The sequence below is a fragment of the Giraffa tippelskirchi genome, chromosome 1 (genome assembly GCF_054371585.1).
Source record: "Giraffa tippelskirchi isolate mGirTip1 chromosome 1, T2T-mGirTip1v1.2.pri, whole genome shotgun sequence".
Taxonomy (NCBI): Eukaryota; Metazoa; Chordata; class Mammalia; order Artiodactyla; family Giraffidae; genus Giraffa; species Giraffa tippelskirchi.
Window position 1 is genome coordinate 22,679,159 of NC_137275.1, and position 6,366 is coordinate 22,685,524.

General features: G+C 40.0%; 1 non-coding gene across 1 annotated transcript; it reads left to right on the forward strand.

The window, feature by feature from the left end:
- The first annotated feature begins 1,093 nt into the window (after nt 1-1,093).
- On the forward strand, nt 1,094-1,166 carry TRNAE-UUC (transfer RNA glutamic acid (anticodon UUC)). The gene has a single exon. It is a non-coding gene; the product is annotated as a tRNA-Glu (tRNA).
- Nucleotides 1,167-6,366: the final 5,200 nt, after the last annotated feature.

Sequence of the window (6,366 nt, forward strand, 5' to 3'; positions counted from 1 at the left end):
CTACAGGTCAATCTGGTACAGATGGTCTGAAAACCACATATTGGAAATCAGTGCTTTAGAGAGAGCAGAATATTTACACTTGACCCCTCTATGCCTTCCATGCCCCTTCTGGAAAGTGTGCCTCCTTCCATTTCATTCAAGGGTCTGGGCAATGAATGTCCCTGGATGATACTGATTTAATGTTCTTCCTACTGATCTCCCTAGTAGTTCATTCATTCACTCCAGCCTGATCTCATGGAAATGTACATACATCTATCCTCATTTCTCTCATTACATTATTGCAACTTATCTCCTGTCAGTCTCATGGAGTTCCTTGAGGGCAAGAAGAATCTCAGGCATGTGTGTTTCCTTGCACATAATTAACTTGGGACGAATACTGAAGTGTATGTTTGCATGAGTAAAATGGCTATTTGAAATAGATTTAATTTGGTGTTATTGACATAAATTATATTACATTGTACATGTTGATAACCTAATAAAATAAGCTCTCTCCTTTTTTTATATCATATAAAATACATTTATTACCTAATTCCTGAAAAGGATTTGATGTTAAAAGACACCATTAAGAGAGTGAAAAGAGAAGACAGGCTGTGAGAATTTATTCTCAAATTATATGTATTTGACAAAGGAATCCTAATAAGTATGTGTTAAGAACGTCTATAATTCAACGAAAAAAAGACAAACCACCTAATTGACAAATAGAAGTGGAAGATTTTAAAAGGTTCTTTACAAAAAAGATATCCAAATGGCTAACAAGGATGTGAAAAGCCACTTGACATTCTTAGTTAACAGGGAGATGCAAATTAAAACCACAATGAGATACCACTACACACCTACCTGCATGACAAAGAGTTGGCAAGGATATGAAGCAACTGGAACTCTCTGTGGGTTGCTAGTGGGAGTGTAAGCTGGCATAACCATTTTAGGAAACAGTTTGGCAATATCTATCAACTCTAAATATGTATCAACTCTACGAACCAGCAATCCCACTCTTAAGTATACACCCAAGAAAAATAAGAGCATTTTTTTAAAAGACATGAAAAATAATATTCATAGCAGTTTTATTCATAAGAACTAAAAGCTGGAAGGGAATTCCTTGGTGGTCCAGTGGTTAAGACTTGGTACTTTCACTGCCAAGGACCGGGGTTCAATTCCTGGTCAGGGAATTAAGATCCCACAAGCTTCAAAGCATGGCCAAGAAAAAGAATTGTGCAACTATTGTGACAATGGGCTTCCCTTGTGGCTCAGCTGGTAAAGAATCCGCCTGCAATGCAGAAGACCTGGGTTCAATACTCGGGTTGGGAAGATACCCTGGAGAAGGGAAAGGCTACCCACTCCAGTATTCTGGCCTGGAGAATTCCATGGACTGTATAGTCCATGGGGTCACAAAGAGTCGGACACAACTGAGCAACTTTCACTTTCACTTTCAAAAGCTGGAAACAATCCAGAAGTCCATCAATAGAAGAATGAATAAATAATCGTAGAATACTCACATAATAGAATTGGAATACATGTGCGTGCACAGTTGTGTCTGACTCTTTGTAACCCCATAGACTGTAGCCCGCTAGGCTCCTCTGTCCATGGCATTTTCTAGGCAAGAATATTCGAGTGGGTTGCCATTTTCTACTCTGGGGGATCTTCCTGACCCAGGGATAAAACCTGTGTCTCCTGCGTTGCAGGCGAATTCTTTACTGCCTGAGCCATTGGGGAAGCCCAAAATGGAATGCTATACAGCAATAAAACAGAATGAATTACTAATACTTGCAACACATAGTTGGCTTTCTCAGACATAATGTTGAGTGTAAGAAGCCCCAGATTGATACTTACGAGTGATTCTATTTAAGTGAAGTTCAAGAACAGGTAAAGCTGATCTATGATGATAAGAGAATAACAGTTACCTTTTGGGGAGCCTTTGACTAGGAAGGGGCACAAAGGAACCCCTTTTGGGGGGGTGTTGGAAATATTTTGTATTTTGATCAGGTGATAATTTTCTGGTGGATATATACGTAAAAAGATCATTGTTATACACTTGTTTGGTGTACTTAATCTGTGTGCCACAACGAAGATCCTAAGTATCACATATAAGACCCAAAACAGTCAAGTAAATAAATAACTCGATAAATGAGCAAATACTGTTTTAAAAAAAAGAATCCAGGTCAGCTTACATCACACCTCTATGTTATAACTGTGAAGTTATGAATGGTACAACCACAGGACTTTGATGTTTCTTACATTTTCCACTCCTCTCCAACCACTGCCGGTTCCTCATCTGTAAACAAGGGTTAAATAGTACTTTCCTCATCTGGTTGTAAGAATTAAATAAATAAGCACAAAACAAAGAACTCAGAACAGTTCATAAGACATAGTGATAAATAAGAATTACTTATTATTATGACACACCTGTGCTAAAATTTACATAGTATTGTAAAACATATCTGACTGGTAGTTTTATTTTCTTTCTCTTTTAATTGAAGTATAGTTGATTTGCAATGTTTCAGATGTATAGCAAAGTGATTCAGTTATACATATATACTTTTTCAGATTCCTTTCTATTATAGATTATTACAAGATACTGAACATAGTAAGTCCTTGTTTCTCTGTTTTGTATATAATGGTTGGTATCTGTTAATGCCAAATTCTAAATTTATCCCTCTCCTCTTTTCCCCTTTGGTAACCACAAATTTGTTCTCTTTGTCTGTGGGTTCATTTCTGTTTTGTATATAAGTTCTTTTGTATCATTATTTTAGATTTCACATACAAGTGATATCATGGTATTTGTCTTTCTCTGTCTGACTTTTCTCTGGATATATGTCCAAGAGTGGGATTGCAGGATCATGTGGTAATTCTATTTTTAGTTTTACAGGAAGCCTCCATACTGTTTCCCCATACTGGTTATATCAGTTCACATTTCTACCAATATTGTAGGAGGGTTCCCTTTTCTCTATATCCACTTTAGCATTTATTATTTATAGGCTCTGGGGTGGGGGGTTGTGCCCGGCCTCAGCAGTGAAAGTGTTGAGTCCTAACCATGAGACCACCAGAGAATTCCTTATTTGTAGCCTTTTGGTGATGACCATTCTGACTTGTGTGGAATGTGCTAGTAGTTATATTTTCAGTTCTGTTCAGTTGCTCAGTCGTGTCCGACTCTTTGCGACCCCATGAATTGCAGCACGCCAGGCCTCCCTGTCCATCACCAACTCCTGGAATCTACCCAAACCCATGTCCATCGAGTCAGTGATGCCATCAAACCATCTCATCCTCTGTCGTCCCCTTCTCCTCCTGCCCCCAATCCTACCCAGCATTAGGGTCTTTTCCAATGAGTCAACTCTTTGCATGAGGTGGCCAAAGTATTGGAGTTTCAGCTTCAACATCAGTCCTTCCAATGAACACCCAGGACTGATCTCCTTTAGGATGCACTGGTTGGATCTCCTTGCAGTCCAAGGGACTCTCAAGAGTCTTCTCTAACACCACACTTCAAAAGCATCAATTCTGCAGTGCTCAGCTTTCTTCACTGTCCAACTCTCACATCCATACATGACCACTGGAAAAACCATAGCATTGACTAGACAGACTTTTGTTGGCGAAGTAATCTCTCTGCTTTTAAATATGCTATCTAGGTTGGCCATAACCTTCCTTCCCAAGGAGTAAGCGTCTTTTAATTTCATGGCTGCAATCACCATCAGCAGTGATTTTGGAGCCCCAAAAAATAAAGTCTGACACTTTCCACTGTCTCCCCATCTATTTGCCATGAAGTGATGGGATCAGATGCCATGATCTTAGTTTTCTGAACGTTGAGCTTTAAGCCAACTTTTTCACTCTCCTCTTTCACTTTCATCAAGAGGCTCTTTAGTTCTTCTTCACTTTCTGCCAAAAGGCAGAAAGTTATATTTTCAAATAGTTTCAAATCTAATGGCCATCAACCTTTATTAACACAATACTCTCCTATAATCTGATTTACTTAAAAAAATATGTACACTCAAAATGTCAAATGGAAAAAAAAGAAAGTAAAATAAGTACTCAAATGCATCATTTTTTAAAAATAAAATTACAGTTTCAAAAATATTAAATATAACAAATAAAGCAAGGAAAGAAGCAACGAATTTCATCATGTTATTGTTTTCATAAAATAATAAAGTGTCCCTCACTTTTCCCCTTCGCTCTTCAGAGGTAACCCCCATTTCCAAGTCAACTTCTGTTTGAATTTTGTTTTCAGGAAAGAAACATTCTGCTGTGTGTGTATCCTTTTGATCTGAGAATGATTAAGGGCTGGCAGTCAGTACACACAAGGCAAGGACACATTAATGCAGGATTCTGATGGAGAAGGTGTTTGGGGATGCATTTTCTTCTTGGTGGAGTCACAAGATGCTCCTTTATCCTTTGCCTAAACTGGCCCCTACCGCATCACTCCTGCCGGCACAAAGACATTTGGTAAAATAAGTACTAGGCGTGCACAGCCACAGACTCACAGCTGAGGCTTTGTCTTTTCTTGAGTAAACACAATCCCAACAATGAGACAGTGTCTGCAGGGACCAGGGGGCGGTGGGAGGGATAGTTAATCAAGTTCTCTTTTCTGATTAGTCACTAAATTTATAAAGCATTTCCCCCTTATTAACTCTGCTTGCCTCTTTTCTTGAACAGCTCCCCAGTGACATTTTTGGGGGTGGTGGCTGGGGGGGGCTACACAGGGTCTTTATTGCTGTGCAGGGGCTACTCTCGAGCTTCTCGTTGTGGTGGCTTCTCTTGTTGCAGAGCATAGGCTCTAGGGCGCACAGGCTAATCAGTTGTGAAACATGGGCTTGGTTGCCCCGTAACATGTGGAATCTTCCTGGAACAGGGATCATACCCATATCCCCTGCTTTGGCAGGTGGATTGATTCTTAACCACTGGACCACCAGGCAAGTCCTCCAAGTGACACTGGATGCCCCCTCTACCGTGACTTCCCAGGAGGATCTGATGCACCCCTGGGGCAAGTCAAGTTGCTGGAATGGGTGGGGTTGGAGGGTCTTTGGAGTCTATGAGCCTTTTTACCCAGAATTAAGGGCTTGGTTTTTCTCCTTGAGAATTATTTGATGCTTCTGTTCTAAAGTGGGCTTCTCTGGTGGCTCAGACAGTAAAGTATCTGCCTGCAAGGCAGGAGACCCGAGTTCAACCCTTGGGTCAGGAAGATCCCCTAGAGAAGGGAATGGCTACCCACTCCAGTATTCTTGCCTGGGGAATTCCATGGACAGAGGAGCCTGGCTGACTACAGTCCTTGGGATCGCTCACAAATGTTTTACAATGCTTCTAGGCTGCTTAGATTGGATTCAGGGTGAGTTTAGGATCTCTTATATCTTTTTAATCTCAAGAAACTTGATAAAACATTCTACTTTTATTTTCTCTCTTTCCTCCCCATCCTTATTCCTTGCATCTATAATATAAAACTTGTACTAGTATTCTGCCTTTTCCTCTCCTCAAATTCCTTTACTGGTTTCATTCATTTAGTTCATTTAATACATATTTTGTTGAGTGCTTGCCATTGCCAGGCACTGCTCTAGGTTTAGGGATACAATAGTGAAAAAGCCCAGGTTCCTGACATCATGGGGCTTACGTTGTAACTGAAAACAGAAGACAAACAAATATATATTCATAGCACATAAAATAACGTCATGTAGTAAAAAGCATCATGGGGAAAAATACAGCAGTATCAATGCATGGAAAATGATGTGTAGAGATGAGAATATTTATTTTAGGTACATAGGTCAGGGCAGGCCTCTCCAATAAGGTGACATTGCTTTTATTTTCTTCTTCAGTCTCTGAAGGTGCTGGTGATGAGCTTTTGTACCTTCTTACCTAGAGCTTGTGTCAACGCACCCTTCCCTCTGCCCTTTCCTTGATGGTTCTGCTTCCTCTGCTTGTCCTGACTCTGCACTTCTTCCTATGATCTCACATTCTCTCTCTAATCATTTCCAGCATAGCCCTGTCACAAAGAATTTGTGTGTGGGTGCTTAACACATACCTTCAGTGATGTTAATATCATTCATCTGTCTTGACATTGCTATTTGAGAAGTGATTCTAACGTAAAGCAAAGGTTTTCAAACTTTTGATTTAATGGACTTCTGTCTGCAGGGGATAAAAGACTTTGAAAGAGGTTCCATTCTCAGCTCAACCCTGCAAATGCTACTCACACTTAAAAAAATATCAGTTCAATAGAGCTTTGCCTTAATAGACAGCTATTATGGTGGCTATTAAACACTCACTTTGTGCTGAGTAGCATACATTCAGATCTGGAGTGGAAATGACTCTTAAAAAAAAAGACAAACCCACGCTCATTTTTGGTGTGACTCACATTTTGAACAAAGCCCAGAGCACCTGTTGTTTTTTCCCTAC